Source organism: Neofelis nebulosa, chromosome 14 (genome assembly GCF_028018385.1).
Source record: "Neofelis nebulosa isolate mNeoNeb1 chromosome 14, mNeoNeb1.pri, whole genome shotgun sequence".
Lineage (NCBI taxonomy): Eukaryota > Metazoa > Chordata > Mammalia > Carnivora > Felidae > Neofelis > Neofelis nebulosa.
In genome coordinates this window covers 5,401,532-5,423,402 of record NC_080795.1, presented here as the reverse complement: position 1 = coordinate 5,423,402, position 21,871 = coordinate 5,401,532, and the positions used below count along the sequence as shown (strand labels likewise).

The following is a 21,871-nucleotide window of genomic DNA, read 5'->3' as shown; positions in this document are numbered from 1 at the left end:
TTTCTCTTTCTCCTAAATCAACGGTGTATTTAGCACATTTAACACCTGGTATACATCATTCTTAGCACCTTCTTCCTCTGAATGAGAAGATTTTATTAATCACAAAATGAAAGATAATATGGGCCAGGTAAAAATGTAGACATTGAAAAATATGCCATTAAATTTTTTTAAATGAGGGGCTGGTTGGTTCAGTCGGCTGAGCGTCTGACTCTTGATTTTGGCTCAGGTCATAATCTCGTGATTCGTGAGAACGAGCTCCACACTGGGCTCTGTGCTGAGAGTGTGGAGCTGGCTTGGGATTCTCTCTGCCTCTCTCTGCCCCTCCCCAACTTGTGCATGCTCTTTCTCTCTCTCTCTCTCAAATAAACTTAAAAAAATTTTAAATGAAATGTTAAAATAATTAGGATACAGAAAAGGAAAAAATGTAATACAGTAATACTTTTCCTTATACATTTTTTTATAAAGGAAAAAGATATAGAAATGCTTCCAAAAAAAGGTTTTCAAGGTTTTAAGAATGATCTGCACACAGAATGACAGAATTTAAGTTACTCAGCTTGTGTTTAGGCATCTTTACGGTCATGGTGCTATCATTGTATATTTTGAGTCTACTGTTTATAGGTAGGGTTTATATAGTACCATAGGAGTTGGAGACATGAATTAACTTCCCCACAGAAGATCATGTTTATTAAAAGATAAGTAATAGGGGTACCTCGGTGGCTCAGTTGGTTAAGCAACCAACTCTTGATTTCGGCTCAGGTCATGATCTCGTGGTTCATGAGTTCCAGCCCCGTGTTGGGCTCTGTGCTGACTGCTCAGAACCTGAGCCTGCTTCATATTCTGTGTATCCTTCTCTCTCTGCCCCTCCCCAGCTCTCACTCTGACTTTCTCTCTCTGTCTCAAAATAAATAAACATCAAAAAAAAAAAAAAAAGATAAGTAATAAAATGTACTTTCTTTTGAGGCTTACATATGTGGGTTATTACACGTTAATAGAAACCACAGCATTTATTTCGAATTTACATTAGTGGTTCTCTGTCTTGGTGATTTTGTCTCTTGGGACATTTGGCCATGACCGGAGGCACTCTGGGTTATTACAACTGTGGGTAGGAGACTACTAACTGAAATCAGGTGGGTAGACACCAGGGATGCAGCTAAACATGGGAAGATGAACAGGACAGCCGTTTGGCCCCAAATGACAACAGACCGGGAAACCCTGACTTGGAGTAACAGTAGTTTTTAGAGAGCATTTTTTCACTGGCACCGTTTAAGATTAATGGTACCTGGTGATGATAAAAGCAGACTGAATTGTTTGTTTGACGACTGTGGACAATGCACCACCTTATTACTGCCTGCACCCAGGGCTATCGATTACATTTCCATTAGATTTTCCTTCTGAAGGACTGCCACCTCAAGTGAGGGTTAAATCAGACTTCCAATTTTAAAGTAACTTTAGGGCACCTGGGTGGCTCAGTGGGTTAAGCATCTGACTTCTGCTCAGGTCATGATCTCAAGGTTCGGGAGTTCAAGCCATGCTTCGGGTGAACCCCCTTTCTCTCTACCCTCGCTCACTTGTGCCCTCTCTAAATACATACGTACATACATACATAAAGTACTTTTAAATCACTTCAGTGATGGTTCAATGAACCAAGCTTAGCAACAGGTGATTTATGGGGCTATTCTCTCTCTGCTATTTATCTCATTATATTTTTTTAAATGGAATTTTAAAATGTTAAGAAACAGTTACACTGAAATATAATTCACATACCAAAGATTGACCATTTTAAAGTGTGCGATGTGGTGGCTTTTAGTATATTCATATGATTGTATAACCACCACTATGTGATTTCAGAATATTTTCAACACTCCCAAAAGAAGCCTCATGCCTACCAGCAACCATACCCTCTTCAGCCCTTTCCAGAGCCCCTGACAACCACTCACGTACTTTCTGTCGTGGCTTTTTCTGACTAGATCCTTTGCTTAGTGTATTTCCACGGCTCACCCGTGTTGTACCACGATTCAGTGCTTCTTTCCTTTTGTGGCCAGATAATACTCCACTGCATGCATGGGCCATTTGGTGTATCCATTCATCAGTGGATATTTGGGATGCTTACATTCTTTTTTGGCCGTCAAGACTGCTGCCGTGAACACTTGTGACATTTTGCTGGGAAAACAGGTTTTCAGCCGTCTTGGGTATATACCGAGGAGCAGAAATACTGGGTCGTATGGTGATTCTATTTACTCTAAGGCATTGAAACTCTTGCATCATATATATTCTATCGTATGAACACGCCTTTTGGTTATCCATCGATCAGCTGATAGACATCAGAGTTGTTTCCAACTGTTGTTATGAGTAATGCAGTTTGAACATTTATGTGCAAGTTTCTGTGGAGACATATATTTTTATTCCCCTAAGAGTGGAATTGGTGGGCTATGTGGTGCTCTGTTAACTCTTTTGAGGGACCATTAATCTGTTTTCAAAAGTGACTGCACTATTTTAGAATCCCACCAGTAATATATTAGTTCCAATTTCTCCACATCCTTGTTCTTATGTCTTTGATTTCAGCCATCCTGAGGATGTGAAGTGGTATCTCATTGCAATTTTAATTTGCATTTCCATAATGACCGAGATTGAGCATCTTGCCATGTGCTTATTGGCTATTTGTATATCTTTAGGGATGCCTGTTCAGATCTTAAGCCCATTTGAAAAAAATGGGTCTGCTTATTATTGAGTTGTGAGAGTTCATTATATATTCCGGATACTTGTTCTTTATGTGATAGGTAATTCACAAACACTTTCTCGCATTCTGTATCATCTTTTCAATTTTTGGATGGTGTCCTTTGAAGCACAAGTTTTTAAAACTTTGAGAAGTCCAATTTATCTAACATGCATGTGCATGTATAGACTGTGTTTTTGGTGTCATATCTAAGAAACTATTACCAAATCCAAGTTCACAAACATTTACTCCTATTGCTTTCTACTAAGAGTTTTATAGTTTTAGCTATTACATAGGTTTTCCATCCAGTTTAATTTTTGTACATGGTATGAGATGGGAGCCCCACTTTATTTTTTTTACATGTGGGTATCCAGTTGCCCCGACACCATTTGTTGAGAAAGCTATTCTTCCTCCATTGAAATGTCTTGGTACTCTCTTTGGAAACCAATTAACTTTAAATTTATAGCGGTTGATTTCTCGTGTTGAACCTGTGTATCAGTTGGAAAAGTATCACCATCTCCGTAAGTCTTGTGATTCACAAACATGGGATGTTTAATTTCTTTCAACATTTCAAAAAATGTTTTACAATTTTCGGTGTACACGTCTTGAATTTCTTTGGCTAAATTTATTCCTACTATATTTTTAAATGGATGCTATTTAAATGAAATTTTCTCAGGGCACCTGGGTGGCTCAGTCAGTTAAGCATTCGACTTTGGCTCAGGTCACGATCTCACAGCTTGTGAGGTCGAGCCCCGCGTCAGGCTCTGTGCCCACAGCTCAGAGCCTGGAGCCTGTTTCAGATTCTGTGTCTCCCTCTCTCTCTCTGCCCCTCCCCCGCTTGGTGCTTGGTCTCTGTCTCTGTCTCTCTCAAAAATAAGCATTAACAAATTAAAAAAAAATAAATGAAAATTTCTCAGTTTCATGTTTTCAAATGTTTATTGCCAGTACACAGAAATATAATAAAAAATGTTTTCATGTAAAGAGTTAATACTACTGAGTTTCATGAAATAGGAAAACAATGTATGTCTTTAATCACTTAATACAGATTTTTTGCTTCTTTTGAATCTGTACTATCCACTGTGTTGAAGACACCCATACCGTAACTTCTTTTCAAAGGCTGGATGCTCAGCTTATTTGGCGCTGTTGGATATTTTCAACCTTCTTGAAACAGGAACGTCAAGTAGTTCCCTGGAGCCTTAAATACGGACAGGAAAAGACAGGCATTTAACATAACCAACTCTCTTTCATCAGTTTCCAGTACCTCGGGGGTACAAAGGCACGAAAGGGAGAAGGAAAGGAGACAAAAAACTTACAATATGAATGTAAATAACAAGGTATAAAATTAAGAAATATTTTGAAGTCATTCTTTTATTGTTAAATACAACTAGATGTTTGTATGAAAATGCACGAAAACACTTCATCAGTTTTAAGAACTGATGGGGTTGTAGTTTTCAAAAGGTGTGAGCAGCCACTGTTAGCATTATTCTGCGACTGTACAAAATGTTCAAAGTGCAGTAAATTTTACATGCAGTTTTCATTCTAACCTGTAGAGTAGTGTGGGGAAGCTAAAACAGGTATTGTGAACACGGGGGAAACTGAAATCGTAAGTATTAAGTGATCTTCTAAATCCAAATAAGATCTCAGGCTTTCCAATTTCTAAATGCAAACAACCTTATGCTTCAGTTGTATAGAAACAATGTGTGCAATTCAAAAAAAAAATTAAGGAACATTTAAGAATGACAAGTTCAAATCAATCCCTTGATAAGGGTACAAAGATTCAGAAAGTGTTGTGAATAGATTAGGATGTTTCTGATGAATTCATTGTCAGAGAGGGTGGTACCAGTGGATTTAAAGCAGAAGGAAGATTTAGTAGGATCAAAGGATCTTTACAGATTTACTCTTCTGTTTCCCAAGGCTAAGTTTGCGTTAGAATTCCCTCTAGAGCTTAGTGAAAAAAGTAAGTCCTGGGCCTTGTCACTGTATAGTGTATTTGACACTTAGAGTGGATAATTTATTTTTAACACTCTACTCTTCTATGCAATAAAATTAGTTTCAGTAACAATAATGGCCAGAAGAGACAGTGACAGTTTTTATTGAAATTTCATATGAATTCTATACCTGAAACTAATATTACACTGTATGTTAACTAGTTGGGATTTAAATATAAACTTGGGTAGAAAAAGAGATTTCATATGATCAAGGCAGTCAAACATTAAAAGTTAAAAAAAATAGAGGACGCCTGGTTGGCCCAGTCGGTTGAGCATCTGACTCTTGATTTCAGCACAAATCATGATCCTGGGATGGAGACCCGTGTTGGGCTCTGCACTGAGAGTGCGGAGCCAGCTTGGGATTCTCTCTCTCTCCCACAATAAATAAAAAGGGAAATTTAAGTAAAATGAATTTATTTTTTCCATAGAATTCATCTTTTCACCAGTGAAAGCACTGGCAACAGGTGTTTCCTGAAAATCCATCATGGAGTCAAGTCATGGTGCTAAGTCTCCTATGCTGGCTTTGTAATTCTTAGAGCAGGCTTTGGATTGCTTTTTGGTATGCTGTCCACCACGTCTGATGCATTACGTCTCCCATCCCCTCTCCACAAACTTTTGACACCTTGTGTTCAAAAGAATGTTCCATCATTGTTTTTAGGATTTTTTTTTTTTTCTAAGCTAGTGTTTTTGATATCTTGCGTAAACAGGTAGTGAAGGGCAGTTGGGTAACAATGATGTGGTTTTGGAGCGGTGGTATGGGTCCAGAGCTGACAGCCAAGAATGAATTCTTGATACGTCTTTGGTGCAAAAATGTGATTTTATTAAAGCACGGGGACAGGACCTATGGGCAAAAAGAGCTACACTGGGTTTGTCACGGATGACTGGTTATAGACCTTCAGGTTGGGAAAGGGTTAGGGATAGCATAAGTCTCTAAGGAATTTTGGAAGAAAGGTTTCCAGGACCTTGAGGGGGGGGTATTGTTTAGGAAAAGGTCACTTATTACTGTCCAGTAAAACCTCAGTCATGGGACCCTTCAGATGTCTATCATCAGTGGGCCATAAGCTTGGAGTATGATTGCCAACATAGAGCTCGTGGGGGTAGAGATAAAGAAGTTTCCAAAGGAATTTTTATATGTTAAAGTAGACTTACAGGATCCTGGGGGATGGGATAATGTTAAGCTAAGATTGCCTTTTGCCCTTAGCAAAGTCATGACTGAGGCAAGGTGACTCTGCCTGTTTCAAGGACTTGTCAATGGGCTGTAGGCAGTAAGGAAACTTTTCATTTGCCTTGGTTTCCCGTATCAAGAAGCTTGCAGGACCCTATTCATTGTTAAATGCATCCGGATTTCAGAGATGTGAACATACCAAAAAGAGTGCACCTTGAAAAACAGTACAGTAGTTCTGTATTTTAACTTATTTTCCTTTGTCATTAAATATTTCCCTACAAGATAAAGCCTGCAATGCATTTCATTGTATGAATGTACCATGCTTTAGTCTGTGGTTCTGGGAAGAAAGCGATTTGGTCACTCTGGGAACATTACAACACATCCAGAGACATTTTTGGTTGGCATAACTGGGGGTGCCACTGGCATCTAGCGGGTAGAAGTTAAGGATGTTGTTAAATATCCTAAAATGTAGAAGACAGCCCTCTTATAACAAAAAATTACCTGGCCCAAAATGTGAATAGTGCTGAGATTCTGTGGCCTACTGCTAGACTTAAAATTTCAATTTTTCTCCCCTCTAGGAATGCAGGAGATTAAGGGACAGCATAACGTGGTGCTTAAGGCTACAGCCTGTCAAATTGGCTGGGCTCCTATACTGGCCGATACAGTTTCCAGCTGCAGGACATTACCTAGAAGGAATTGGTTACTTAACCCGTCATTTCCCCATCTGTAAAAATGGAGAAAATGAATAGAAACTGGATAAAGCTATTAAGACAAATAGGTCTGCACCTAAAGCCCACATTTGTCATCTAAGATACACTCACTAGTGTTGCACCAGCTTCAGTTAGGTTATTTATTTTTTTTAAATAAACATAATCACAAACTTTACTATCCAGGGGTGTAGTCTGCATAGGAAGCGCTGATGGAAAAACCAGGGGCAAAATATCTCAAGGTTTGCGGCCTGTTGCCAAATCTAAGATCTTCCAAGCCATTGAAGGGTGGTAAAATCAACTTAGTGGGTCAAGATTAGCATTGCAACAAAAACAGAATAGAAAATATTGGAGTGAGTCGCAAGTATTGTTTTCATAAAACATGGTTTCAGTGACAGAGGCCTGTATGTATGCACCGAGTCACAATGTTAAAATGTATTTAAGTTTATTTTGAGAAAGAAAGACAGAGAGAGAGACAGAGAGAGAGAGAGACAGAGAGAGAGGGAGAATCCCAAGCAGGTTCTGCACTATCAGCACAGAGCCTACCACAGGGCTCGAACTCAAGAACCCGTGAGATCATGACCCGAGCAGAAATCAAGAGTTGGATGCCCAACCAACTGAGCCATCCAGGCACCCATATAATGTTTTAATTTTTTAAATTTGATTTTATTTCTTATTTTTTAAAATTTACATCCAAATTAGTTACCAGATAGTGCCACAATGATTTCAGGAGTAGATTCCTTAATGCCCCTTCCCCATTTAGCTCATCCCCCCCTCCCACAACCCCTCCAGTAACCCTCAGTTTATTCTCCATATTTATGAGTCTCTTCTGTTTTGTCCCCCTCCCTGTTTCTGTATTATTTTTGTTTTCCTTCCCTTGTGTTCATCTGTTCTGTCTCTTAAATTAAGTCCTCATATGAGTGAAGTCATATGATTTTTGTCTTTCTCTAATTTCACTTAGCATGATACCCTCTGGTTCCATCCACGTAGTTGCAAATGGCAAGATTTCATTCTTTTTGATTACCGAGTAAGACTACATTGTATATATAAACCACATCTTCTTTATCCATTCATCCATCGGTGGACATTTGGGCTCTTTCCATACTTTGGCTATTGTTGATAGTGCAGCTATAAACATGGGGGGTGCATGTGTCCCTTCGAAACAGCACACCTGTATCCCATGGATAAATGCCTAGCAGTGCAATTGCTGGGTCATAGGGTAGTTCTGTTTTTAGTTTTTTGAGGAACCTTCATACTGTTTTCCAGAGTGGCTGCACCAGCTTGCATTCCCATCTTTAAACATTTTTTTAATGTTTATTTATTTTTGAGAGAGACACAGAGTGTGAGCAGAGGTGGGGTAGAGAGAGAGGGAGACACAGAATCTGAAGCAGGCTCCAGGCTCTGAGCTGTCAGCCCACAGCCCGACACGGGGCTCGAACTCACGAACTGCGAGATCATGACCTGAGCTGAAGTCGGACGTTGAATGGACGGGGCCACCCAGCCGCCCCTAAAACGTAAATTTTTATTGTGAGTCACAATAAAGAAGTTTGAAAGGCACCACCTGAAGTCCAACTACCACTTGATGTTTGTCTATCTGTCTCTGTATCTGTAGAACTGATAAGCTTCTGCTTTAGGACATTTCAGCTGTGTATTTGGACACTTGGTTGAAAAACTCTTCAAAATAATGAAAGACAAGAACTTAATGTGAAAAATGACTACAAATAGTTTGTGCTAATCTATTGGTTTAAATCTGTTGGGGGGCGCCTGGGTGGTTCAGTCGGTAAGGGGCCGATTTTGGCTCAGGTCATGATCTCGCGGTCCGTGAGTTCCAGCCCCGCGTCGGGCTCTGTGCTGATAGCTCAGAGCCTGGAGCCTGTTTCGGATTCTGTGTCTCCCTCTCTCTGACCCTCCCCCGTTCATGCTCTGTCTCTCTCTGTCTCAAAAAAAAAAAAATAAATAAACGTTAAAAAAAAAATTTAAATCTGTTGGGCAACGAAGCAGGCTGGAAGTGTTGTATGTGTTGCAGCGTTAGACACAGTGTTGTTCACTGGCCCATTACACTCATCACTAGCTTTGAAGACACACACTCATAAGTTAACTAGCATCATTATCATTAATAATATGTGAGTACCAACAAACCAGCTGAGTAGGGCAGCTTTAACATCTGTAAACAGTACTGAGAATATTAACTTGACAATCATAGTGCCAGAGCCTCTAAGTAGTGTATGACCGCATTTTATACATCATTAGCTATGATCTTAAAAATGAAAGCCAAAACTTTTTTAAAAGGAGCTAACCTTTAAAAATGGTTAACTCTAACCCATTCTTTGAAAAAAGCCAAATTACGTTAATTGCAGTTGCTGGCTATTTGAACATAATCTAAGAGAAAATGAGGGCAATTATGCTAGGTTGAGAAATTCGTAATGCATGCAGAATAAAATCCCCAATCAGGCAGAGTTAACAAAATTCAGCTGTAAACTGCAATCTCCCCAATATCCTGATGTATTCTGGGTAAGGAAATAGTGTCATTTAAACTTGTGACCACAGTGATGTTTGAATGGTCCCCTGCACAGGCTTTTGAGATATTTGAGGACAGCAACTTTCCACAGTAACTTCTTAGTCAACCTTCAATACAAGTATTTTATTAATTGCTAATTATGTGCCAATCTCTCTAGAAAGTTCTAGCAGCTTAAAAATTAATAATTCATAGTTCCTAAACCTCAGGGTTTCATAGACTTAGAGGGGAGACAAGAATTTATAGTTGTGTGGTATGGAGCAGAGGCAGCAGACCGAGTGGATCACTATACTGCCCAGAAGTTAGAAGCGGGCTGGTGTCCAAGCTGTTTGAAAAAAATGAGTGAGAAATGAACAAGGAGGGAGGAACATTTCCTGGATGAGGAAACTCACATGTGTAAAGGGGAAAAGTGCCAGGAGGTAAGCTGGAGAGATGGGTAGCTACAAAATGAAGAGGCTCTGATGCTATGTTAAAAAGCTTAAATTGTATCCAATTTGCAAAACAAAACCAGTGAGGCCGCTAGGAAAGACACCTGACCAACATGGTCCTGGATGGTGTAAATAACAGACTAGTTGAGGGGTGAGTCTAAGTATAAATTGAAGGCCCCCAAAAAAGCGTAGGGCACCATCAACAAATGTTTGTGTGTATACCACATATTGGGGAAATAGTTCCCTCTATTAAAAAAGAACTTACATTTCAGCATGTTAGATAGTGAAAGAATAATCTAGAGGAACTGCAGACATGTTAGGGAAGGATTCCCTGAGAAAGTGACCCTGAAATGGAGACCTGAAGGAAAAACAGGATTTTAAAGATTCGAACTGATTTGAAGTACTTAACAGTGTTTCTCTATAGACTCTGTGTAACCCCTACATACTCCTAAAGACAACCACTCTCTTTTGCCCTCACTATAAATCTATTAAAAGCCCCAGATGTTTATTAAATTAAGAAATCATGTAATGAGGACAAGATTAAGCCTCTCACCTCTTTTCCCACTGGGAATATTTGCATCATTTACATCGTTTTATAATTACTTGATAATCTGGAAGAGGACCAAATGAAAGGACAGAGATTTAAGAGCAAAGAGGGAGACACTGCAAAAGGGAAGCAAATTAAAGAGTGAATAAAAAGAAGCGAGTGCTTGAGAAAGCTCAAAGAAAGTATCAGCACTGTCCATTTAACGCAATAATTTGGAGGCCCCTATTAATCTGTTTGCATTTCGGCGAGAAAAGTGCAGCAGGTGGAAATGAGGCTATAGAGTGTGGACTTCTTATCAGTCAAGCAGCTTGGTAGAAAAGTAATGCTGCATGAGGAAGTTTTGTTGTCTTAATTTACTAAGGAAGGGAGAATACAGAGTTTTCAACGTCGTCCTCGGAGGAAAGAAGATGTAACCTGTTGAAACTTACTACTATGGGGGGCGCCTGGGTGGCTCAGTAGGTTAAGCGTCCGACTTCGGCTCAGGTCATGATCTCGCGGTCCGTGAGTTCAAGCCCCGCGTCGGGCTCTGTGCTGACAGCTCAGAGCCTGGAGACTGTTTCAGATTCTGTGTCTCCCTCTCTCTGACCCTCCCCCGTTCATGCTCTGTCTCTCTCGGCCTCAAAAAAAAATAAACGTTAAAAAAAAAAAATTAAAAGAAAAAAGAAACTTACTACTATGGACATAAGCATCAGTAATTTGTAAGAGTATTTACTCCAGATGCCTCCATATACATAACAAGGCTAATGTTATGTATCACTAAGAAACACCACTGAACGCATATGAACTTTTAACCTTTATATTCTGGAGCGGATGTACAACCTTTAAGGTATAAACCAATCACTTCTGGTCCTTTCTTCCAAACTATGACTAGGAGAAGATGAGGACTGAATTGTTTGTTTTCCAAAGAAAGAAGTCAGACAAATAACATTGAAAAACATTTTATTATTTAAGAGATTATCACCGGCATAGTTCAGTGATGTTTTCACATTCCGGGCTGTAGTGTGTGGTATTTGGAGTGACGAGTGTCAGTGACAGCTAAGAGAAGTTCAAGCACCGGTATATTCTTTAGAGGCCCAATGTGTTTTGCTTAACCAATTTTTGGCCAAATCTTCCTCACTACCTAGTTTCTGTGTGCCCGTTCCTATAAGGTGACTGATAAAATCAGCGTCTTTCTCTGGTCTTGCCAGTTCGTGCCTCCTCCCGAGGCATAAGAACAATTTATTTATTTATTTATTTATTTAAATTTTTTTTCAACGTTTTTTATTTATTTTTGGGACAGAGAGAGACAGAGCATGAACGGGGGAGGGGCATAGAGAGAGGGAGACACAGAATCGGAAACAGGCTCCAGGCTCCGAGCCATCAGCCCAGAGCCTGACGCGGGGCTCGAACTCACCGGACCGCGAGATCGTGACCTGGCTGAAGTCGGACGCTTAACCCACTGCGCCACCCAGGCGCCCAGATGAACAATTTAACCTCTTAATTTTCATTTCTCAGCTCTATCTTGCTGGGTGTATAAAAAAAAATCCAGCTTAAAAAAAAAAAATAAAAACGAAACAAATAAAATAATTTGCCAGACAAGATTCTCTCGGGAATATACAGGAATGTAAACTAAAACACAAAGTGGCTAAAAAAAAAAAAAAAAAAAAAAAAAGTAAGAAAACAAAGAAAAGCTCTTCTCAAATAAAACTTTCAGATACCGGGCAAGTGTGATGGAAACTAAAAATCCCTCATGCTTGCCAGTCGTCCAGTCCAATGTTTTGTTTTGTTTTAAACCAGTTTCCACCGTGATAAACGAAGGGTTGCAAACTTTGCTTCCTAACAGTATTTGCTCCGTTTCGGTGCTCCTGAAAACGGTGGTAATGCTCATTTCTACGTAAACCCAACTCAAGGGCGCTCCGACAGCGACAGCACCTCTCGGCTTTCACTTGTACCAGACATGCCTCGACAGAACAGGAATTTAAAGAGTGTTGCATAATCATTCTACGAGTAACTCCTGCTCACCACATTTTCATACCCAAAGCCTTGTAGTTTCGAGCCCTTGCTTGTGGCCGATCATCCGCACACACTCAGGATCCCCCGGAAATCGTGTCCCCTCGGGAACTCACGCTAACCCACCTGAGAACCAACTCCGTTTACAAAGCTGAAAACTGGGGGGTCGTGCTGCTTACACCTTCACTCCAATCGACCAAGCCTTAACTCCTTCTGGTCTCTTGGACATTTTCTTGGGCTTACCTGGTCCGAGAAAAATCGTGCCGCCCCACACTCGAAGTTACCCGAGCCACTTATCAGCTGTTTCAAGTCCCGGCGGTGGGGGTGTGGTGGTGGCAATCTAGGCTGGCCGGGCCACAGCCAGGTACGTCATCCTCTTACAGATCTTGCCCGGTATGCGGACGGGCGACGAGGGCACACAACCTCCGTGGGCCCCGCTCCTCCGCGACAGGTGGAAAGAGATAAGCTGTTTGACCTGGGGCTAATCCAAAATTCGGCGGGGTCCGCCTCAGGCCAACTCGCGGTGGCGAGAAAGGTCAAAATCACCTTGGGGCAGTCCGCGGCCGGACCGCGGCTCGCACCGCCAAAGGGCGCCCCAGCTGTGTCCCCGGGTCAGAAGAGGACAGCGAAGTCGCAGGCCGGCCGACCGCGACTGAGGGCGGAGCCGCCCCCCTTTTCCCGGCGGCCTGCCGACTTCCGGACCTGCGCGCGCCTCTCTGCGCCGCCCCGGCCGCCCGGCGCGCCCCACCCCCCGCCCACCGTTTCCCGGCGTGCTCCGCGGAGGAAGGGACGGAGTCGACAATAACAAACCCAACCGCGGCGGTGTCCGCGGCCCTGCAGAGCCCTCGGCGCTGCCTTGGGGGGTCTCCGTATCGCCCCGGCCCCTCGGCTCTGACCGGCCGCGGCCCCCTGCCCCCCGGCCCCTGACCCAGAGCCGAGGGGCCTGACAGCGTCCCCTCTCCGCCCCGACCCCTCCCTCCCGCCCGGAGCTCGGGGCCGCGACCGGCACCTGGGACGCCGGCGGTTGTGTCGGTTGGCGGTGCCCGATGGGCGGTTGGTAGCCGCCGCCGCGGACGAGGCGGCGGCGGAAGATGGTGCCAGGGGCTGCCGGCTCTGCTGCTGCCGCCGGTGGAGGAGGAGGTGCTGCCAGGTAAGTGCTGTCGCCGCCCGGTCCCCTTCCCCCATCTGGCACCGCGGCCGCGCGGCGAGCCCGGACAACAGTGGGCCGGGGACGCCGGGGTCCCCGCCGGGTCGAGCGCCGCCCGCGCGCAGGTGTGTGCGCCCGCGGGCCCGGCGCATCCGGCCGCGGCAGGTGTTGCCCTGCGGCTGCTTCCCTAGCGCGGCAGCCCCGGTGGAGACACGCGGTCTGAGTCGAAGCCCCGCTGGGCTGCGGGAGGTGTGGGGCCGACTCGCCCGGTGCGGGCCTGCGTGCGGCTTCCTCGGCCGGGGCCGCCGGGGTCCCTCCCTGTGAACGCGTCCCCGGCCGGCCGCGGGCCGAGTTTTCGGGAGTGGCGGAGGGCGAGGGACGCCGACCCTACCGGGAAGCATCCTGGCTTGTGGTCACGGCTGGACTTAGCCCTAAGGCTGTCTGTGACTTGAGAACCCGGGGAGAGGAATTGGGCCGAGGCCGAACGCAGCACACAGCGGGAGGAACGCAGAGATACCTTTGTCCCGACCCCGGAGTGCGAGATCGGTATAAAGTTACTCTTAGGAATGACTCAGCCTCCGCCCGCCCCACTGATAGATTTGGGATGGGGTGTGTTTGCGGATTTCACAACTTCCTTAGTCGAAGCTGGAGAACAACAGGAGAAATGGCAGCTTCTGGGGGGGAATGAATAGTTTCTTCCACCGCCTGGTGGATGTACTATGTTTATTGTTTATGGTTTCGTAATCTAGTCTTTTCCATCAGGAACTCTTTAAAGTGCGGTCATACCACGAAGTGCCGTGTGCCTGGATGTCAAGGAAGACTAATGTGCTCACTGTTGATAGAGTCTTGTTACTACAAGTCATTAAGCTAGATAACAATGTTTGCCTCGAGTTCACTGTACGTAGAGCGATGATTTTGGGCCCTATGAAAATGTGCCTGTTATTTTATTGTATAGTTTCTAGGTTTTTGGGTGCTGATGCTGCTTGTTGATCTGTCCGATGGGTCAGAAGGTAAGCAACTTAGGAGGAGACGATTTTTAATTTACATCGACAAATCCGCTGAATGAAGAGTCACAGAATTATATTTCGATATTTGATACGAGTTGGGTCTTTACCATTCCGAGATGATATTACTGTGGGAAGCAAAAGTACCTTGAAGATTTTATTTGGGGGGTTTTTTGCTTTAGTAAACAGACAATTGTTAGGGGTGGGAAGATGTTTTTGCTTTTTCTGTATTTAGTGTTGTAGCAGAGTGTGGCCTTAATGAACACATTTTCTCAGTAACATTCCTGTCTTTTTTGTTTTTTAATTTTAGTGTTTACATTGTGTTTAAAATCTAAAGTTTTATGAAAGAGATGCTTTATGTTGGTGTTTATGTTGATAAATGTCTGTTGATGGACATTACCACTTTTGGCGCATAATTTTCTCTAGTCTATTTTGAATGTTTCATGATAGTCAAATTTAGGATTAATCATTGGCCTGGTTCTGATGGTGTTGGATGACAGGGAAGGCAGTGAAGCAGTACTCTTGTCTCAGAAAATTTTTCTGGCCCTTGCTAACACATACAAATTCAGAATGCATGACACATTGACTTTTAGCAAGTCAGATTCATAAGGTCCTAAAGGGCAGAGGACACAAGACCTTTGTTTTTGAAAAGCCACACTTCTGAACCTAAATTTTTATCATGTAAGATTAAGAGGAGCTTTTCTTTGGCTTCTGATTTTGAGACTGTCTTTAAATTTTCATGCCTTCAGCAAATGTTTGAGCACCTGCTATATGCTGCCCTTTGCAGATGTGTGTAACTTATAAGTGTTTTTTTAAAAGGGATATCTAGTAAAATGTTCTTATTTGGATAATACTATTCTCTAACCCCAATTAAGCCTTTTCGTTTGTAGTACAGATAGTAGTGGCTCAAGAAACTGAAGTGAAAATCTAGTAGTGCCTTTCTACACACATTCATTCATGCAGTTATTTACTTACTACAGGTAGACCGTTGGACCAGTAATTACAAGGAATATAGGAATGTGTAAGAAATTGTTCTTGCCTTATAATAGAAAATTGGAGTCATGTATAAAACTGATTGCAATATTGTAGCATTATTGGAAATTTGAAGGAAAAGTACTGAAGGAGATTTGGGTTTTTATGGAGTGTAGCAATATTTTTAGAATCATGATCTGACATGGATAAGTCACTTCCCTTTTCTTTAAAAAGATGTCCTATCCACCTCAACAAATTTTGGCGTGGGATTGATCATGTACCTACTGTGTGCCAGGCACACTGGTGTAAAAGTACTGGGGGTTTGGCAGTGAACAAACCAAACCAAATCCTGTACTCATTCAAGAAAAATATGGAGTAAGAGACGCATGCTGGCTGGGAAGGAAAACAAACAGGAGGAGAGGAGTGTCAGGATTGAGGGGTTGAAACTTTGGATGAAGTGGCCAAGGAAGTCCTCACTGATTGTTAACTTTGAAATAAAGACCCAGGAGAAGCAAGGAAGCTAGCTGTGTGACTATCTGATCTGAGGCAAGAGCATTCTTGGCAGAAGGAATAGTAAATGCAAAGGCTGTGAGTGAGATATTTGGCATACAGAGAAAAAGTGAAAAGGTTACTGAGGGTGGACTGATAGGAATGAGGGGAGGGTGACTCATGACTAGGAGAATGATGGTAGAGAGGGCTCTGTGGATACTCAGGTTTTTTGGGTAACAGTAAGGAAGCTGTAAAGTGCCGTAATCTTGCATGTGCAAAGGCACGGAGGTTTGTTCCAGTAAACTCAGCAAGGCTAGAAGGCAACTTGTACCTAAATTCACGTATGTTTTCAGGAAATGTTAAACCCCTGCAACACAGTTTTAGCTCCTGTAACATGAACAGTGAATTAGAAGAACTTTATATGTAAGCTTTGTGTATAAGATTATAGGAAATGGTGAACTTTGAGAAATGTTAAAGAAGATAAATTGCAAATGCAGCCTGCTTTAAGATGCTGGAATAGGTATAATGCTAGAGAAACAGATTGTAGGGTGTGCATTAAAGATGTACTTACTGTTGTTGATAAAAGTATGTGAATTTTAATTATCACTTTTCTGGTTTGCTTATTATTGTGGCCCTAATAAACCTAATTTGCCTGTAAGTGGACCTCTGTTGTCTGTCTCCTGAGAGGATGGCATTTCTTTCCATCCCTCAGTAAAGATGAGGTCCTTTTAAATTACTTTTTCCAAGTAGAGTACTTGAGTACTTTCATGCACCCTTTCTTTCATTGGTCAGTTTCTTCTTCCACAGCTGTTTAGTGAGTACCCTGAGGATTATGGAGGACACCTCACCCTCCCAATCACCCCCCATGACTTTGCCCTCTTTTGAATTCTCGTATTTTATTAGCTTGTAATCGTGTTAAAGGATGAAAATAATTATGACTCATTTCCATTTTGTTGTTGTTACTGGTTCGGGACTAAACACATCATTTTTTCCTTCCTACTCTACACGTAATAATTGATCAGTAACTATCCAGACTATCTGTTGAAATGTTACTCAAATCAGTACCGTACTGCTAATATATCTATTGTTTTTTTAGGTGCTATTTTGCAAATTCCAGATGTGCACATCCTTTTCTTGAGATTGCTGTGTTTTTACATAGGCTTCCTAGAACAAAGCTAATTCAGAATTTACTGTATATAATTTTGATTGCATTTTCAAACTAAGTATTCTAAAACGAAGCATAGAATTATAACACTTTTGCTATAGACACAATTCTGCGAATATTAAGAGTTTAGAAAACCTGAATTCACATTTACAGGGAGGGTCCCCACTTGGTACTGCCATCCCTCAAAAATTAGACCAGGTGCAGCCCTGGATGTCATAGCTCAGCTGGTGACACTAATGCAGAAGCAACGGATGTGGCTTCCGTTCTTGGTATGATTTGGAGGCAAGACGGCTATTTTCTAGTAAACTTGACTTAAATTCATTTTAACAGTTTTTTTGAATTTCTGTTAAGCAGAAGCTGTCAAGTGACATAGTATGTATAAGAAAACATGTTTAAACACAGTAATACAAAATGAATTTACTTTTTGTGAATAAGACTAATTCAAAATGACAAAACTAATGATATTTTCTATAGGGACTTTTTTAAGACTAGTAATGTTTTCAAATTCAGATTATCAGTAAATCATGCATTTTGCATAATTTTTTATGAGTGGCAGGAGAACAACATGTTGAATACATTTATGTGTATTGAGGGAAAGATTCCCACATATATTATTCAGCTCAAATAAGTTGTATAGCATTACGCGTGGTGTTATCTCATTCTTATGAAACAAAACTGTCCGTGTTTACACACATACATTTTTTTCTCAACACATAGGAGAAAAATCTGAAGGAATATGCCAGACTATTAAAAGTAGTCCTGTTGTCTTCATTCTGTTGGAGCTGTCTGAATTTGAAGTTGCGTATTTACTTGTAGATAAGGCATTCATTTAGGAGGCCTTGAACTTTTATGGAGAAGGTTCTTTTGGGGGGAATGTGAGGAAAATGGCTGACCTACTCTTCTTTTTCTCTTTTTCTTTTCCTCTTGGCAGAGAAAGGGTAGGATCAGATGGAAATAATCTGGTTTGGAGGGTTTGAAGTCCAGCTTTCAGTCCCTGGGTAACCCAGACATTCCGTTTGTGGTGAACGTTATTTTCATCGATGCAGCGCCTAGTGGTCCCTCCTTGAGGTCAAATTGCAACCTGCAGAATTACAAATCTGACAAAATTATTTCCGATTCTTGTTCTTTCCCTATGAAACTTTTGGGCCAGTGTGTATAGTTCATCCAAATTTTGTGAATTCTGCTAGACCTGAAAGCAGTTTGTGGGTACTTGTAATCCCAGCACCTGGCACAGTCTTGGCTTATGTTGAGAGTTCAACAAATGCAGTGTGAATAATGATTGAATGTGTTCAGTTTGGGATGTCAGAAATTGAGGTTTTTTTTCCCGCCCTTTGTATTCCCCGTAAGGAAGCTAATCCTAAATTTTGGAAAGTTGACAATAAACTGTAATGACTGACCTAATCATTATCGGTACTCTCTCAAAAGAGGAAATTGTAAATTCATCTCCAATCGATAAATTGGATAGGTGGTGGTTTTCACGGGTATTGGAGATGCTTTTTTTTTTCTTTCTTTCTTCTGGACTTGAAAGTCTAGTTGTAACTCCTATGTATCTGGGAGTGAAGTGAATGGAAGCATTTTTTAAGAAATAGAACTATATCTCGAAGCAAAAAAAAAGAAAAATATATCACCCCTTTAAGTCCCCTCATTTATAGCTGACCGTATCCCAGAAGGATCCAGGAAGAACAAATGTCCTTTTGTGATATGAGATTTTTTTTCTCCAGTATAATTCTACTACCTTATGTAGGTCTGTAAATTCAGAGGGAAAAGAGTTCTTGCGGACCACCTGTGATTAGGGAATACGTCCCAGAAGTGCTAATAGAACCGTGTTTTGGGACCATACTTGGATGAGTAAAATTCAGATGAGCAGAAATTGGGGGAGTTTTATCTGGCAGGGTTATATAAAGGGAGAGAATAGAAGTTTCTTGTCGAGGAGTAGTTAGAGATATTTCTAGAAAGGTAAACTAGGGCTTAATTATGAAGTCTGTGAATACTGGAGTTAGTTATAATCGCCACCGTTTTTGCACTGTAATGGAGTCCGAGATACACTCTGTGGAAGGTATCATTTCAGCCCACGGATGGTAAACTGATCATATGGATTATCTGAGCCTCATTGAGAGAGATGGGATTCATATAGAGATAAATCTGGCTTCAAAGTCTGACAGTTTAATATTAATCTAGCTTTAAGCCAGAGGTGGCAAATTCACACCCTTAAAGGGGCAGACAGATAATGAAATGCAGTGAAACCATACTGGGGGTACTGTACTGTGGTGACAGGAGAGAGAGCTGCAAAGAAACAAGCTACAGAGCGAGGTATGCCATTGATCTGTGACCTGCTGTAGGTAGCTGTGAGGTTCTAGGGAAGGTACTTGAAGGTACAGGAGGCATGCAGCCTGATGGCAGTGGTTGGGACTGGTGGGAGCGCTCAGGGAGGCTTGGGGTGGGAAGGCAGTGGGTAGAGTAAGGCAGTGGGAAGAGTTTCTAGGCTCTAAAATAAGGGGTGTGTCCTTGGAAAATGAAGGGTTGGATTCTGAAGGAAAAACGGATAGGATTTAGATAGAAATAACTGAAGTTCTGAGCAGCAGGGGAACGAGGGTTTTTTTTTTTTGACAAAAGAAGTTAGGGAGTAAATAGTTGTGAAGGAAAAGCACTGAATTGAAATGTGGGTATGTCAGGTTTGCAGCAAACAATATGATTGCTAAGGGCTGATATTTAACATCAGCTGAGTGTTAGTCCTGTGCCCCGAGGCAGAGATCTGGGTTAAACGGTAACTGATGATGTTTGTATTGCACTCCAGTTTGCATAAGTCTTCCGTTTATGTGTAGATTCTTTACATTTTCACAACAACCCTGTGAGATAGGGAGTTTTTTTGTAATCAAACTAATTTAAGTTTGGGGGTGCCTGGCTGGCCCAGTTGGTGGAGCATGTAACTCTTGATCTTCGGGTCATGAGTTCGAGCCTCATGTTGGGGGTAGAGCTTACTTAACACTAGAAACTCTAAAAAAACCAGTTTGTTTGATGAGGTTAGTCAGGGTCACACACAGTCGATCAAGGGAATAAGACTTATTTTATTTATTTATTTATTTATTTATTTATATTATTTTTTTTAATGTTTATTTATTTTTTTTTATTTATTTTTTAATATATGAAATTTACTGTCAAATTGGTTTCCATACAACAGGGAATAAGACTTAAAAATAGGCTTCTGAGGGCCACCTGGGTGGCTCAGTCGGTTAAGTGTCCGACTTCGGCTCAGGTTCGTGATCTCGCGGTTTGTGGGTTCAAGCCCCGCATCGGGCTCTGTGCTGTCAGCTCAGAGCCTGGAGCCTGCTTTGGATTCTCTGTCTCCCTCTGTCTCTCTGCTCCTGTCCCACTTGTACTGTGTCTCTCTATCTCTCTCAAAAATAAATAATAAAAACATTTAAAAATTTTTAAAAATAGCTTTTCTGGTTCCAAATCTCATGTTCTTTTCACAGTTCTGTTCTCCCTCTTACATGGACATAAAGATAGCAGTTGGAGAACTAAATATGAGTGATCACGTAGGGAAGATTGTGGAGTGGAGAGGCATATCTACACTGGGATGGCAAATTGGGGGCTAGAATGGGGACAGCAGATGGGGGTCATTGACTTGCTCTTTCAGTTGGACCAACTCTTCTAGTGCAGCATACTCAAGTTTTTTATTTCTTTGTGGTGCATAAAATGTTGTCTTTTCTTCTTTTTCAAAATGGAAGTATTTTTACGCCTGGTTATAAATGTGATTTTTAAGGACACCAAAGAAAGTGAAAGGCCCGTATCCAGAAATAGCCGTTGTAAAAAGATCGATGTCAAGTTGTTCCAGAGTTGTTTTTTTTAAGTTTTTATTTTAATTTCAGTTAGCATACAGTGTTATTAGTTTTAGGGGTCCACTGTAGTGATTCAGCACTTCATGTATCATCCAGTGTTCATTACCGCAAGTGCACCCCTTAATCCCCATTTGGGCCCCCCCCCCCAACTCTCTCCCCTCTGGTAACCATCAGTTTATTCTCTAAAGTTGAGTCTGTTTCTTGGTTTGCTTCTTTTTTCCCCTTTGCTTATTTGTTTTGTTTCTTAAATTCCACATGAGTGAAATCATATAGTATTTGTCTTTCTCTGACTTATTTTCTCAGCATTGTACTCTCTAGCTCCATCCATGTCATTGCAAATGGCAGGATTTCATTCTTTTTCATGGCTGAATAATATTCTGTGTGTGTGTGTGTGTGTGTGTGTGTGTGTGTGTGTGTACCACATCGTCTTTATCCATTCATCATTGGACATTTACTTATGCTGTTTCCATTATTTGCCTATTGTAAATAATGCTGCTGTAAACATAGGGATGCTTGTGTCCCTTGTGTTTTTATATTTTGGGGATAAATACCCAGTAGTGCAATTGCTGAATCATAGGATAGTTCTATTTTTAACTTTCTGAGGAACCGCTATGCTGTTTTCCATTGTGGCCACACCAGTTTGCATCCCTACCGACAGTGCAAGAGTGCTCCTTTTTCCCCACATGCTTGTCCACATTTGTTGTTCTTGAGTTTAGCCATTCTGACAGGTGGGAGGTAGTATCTCATTGTAGTCTTGATTTGCATTTCCCTGATGGTAAGTGGTGATGAGTATCTTTTCACGAGTCTCTTGGCCATCTATATGTCTTTGGAGAAATGTCTGTTCATGTCTTCTGCCCACTTTTTAATTGGTGTTGAATTTTATAGTTCTTTATGTATTTTGGATATTAACCCTTTATCAGATATGTCATTTGCAAATATCTTCTATTCCGTAGGTTGCCTTTTAGTTCTGTTGGTTGTTACCTTCACCGTGCAGAAGCTTTTTATTTTGATATAGCCCCAATAGTTTATTTTTGGTTTGGTTTTCTTTGCTACAGGAGACATATCTAGAAAAAAAGTTGCTATAGGCCACACTTTTTGAATGTTTGTGGATACACGTACTCCGTCAGCATTAGTTAATACGATAAAAATAAAATCTGCCTACTGAATCACATGATATGTACTGTAACTAACTTTTCTTACTGA

The 21,871-nt window shown here is 41.5% G+C and overlaps 1 protein-coding gene and 1 long non-coding RNA gene across 5 annotated transcripts in view; one reads left to right on the top strand and one right to left on the bottom strand.

Moving 5' to 3' along the window:
• Positions 1-3,630: 3,630 nt before the first annotated feature.
• LOC131494837 (uncharacterized) lies at positions 3,631-12,769 on the bottom strand. Its single transcript, XR_009253604.1, has 2 exons — positions 12,296-12,769; positions 3,631-3,908 (listed from the first exon to the last, which is right to left on the bottom strand). It is a non-coding gene; the product is annotated as an uncharacterized LOC131494837 (long non-coding RNA).
• A 49-nt stretch (positions 12,770-12,818) lies between these two features.
• Positions 12,819-21,871, top strand: part of RB1CC1 (RB1 inducible coiled-coil 1) — a 92,849-nt gene continuing 83,796 nt past the window's right edge. For 2 of the 4 annotated variants that reach the window (XM_058699555.1, XM_058699556.1), the window contains exon 1: positions 12,819-13,202. The gene's annotated coding sequence lies outside the window, so the exon portion shown is untranslated. The remainder of the gene's footprint in view (positions 13,203-21,871) is intronic. The other 2 variants (XM_058699554.1, XM_058699553.1) reach the window with 1 other exon arrangement.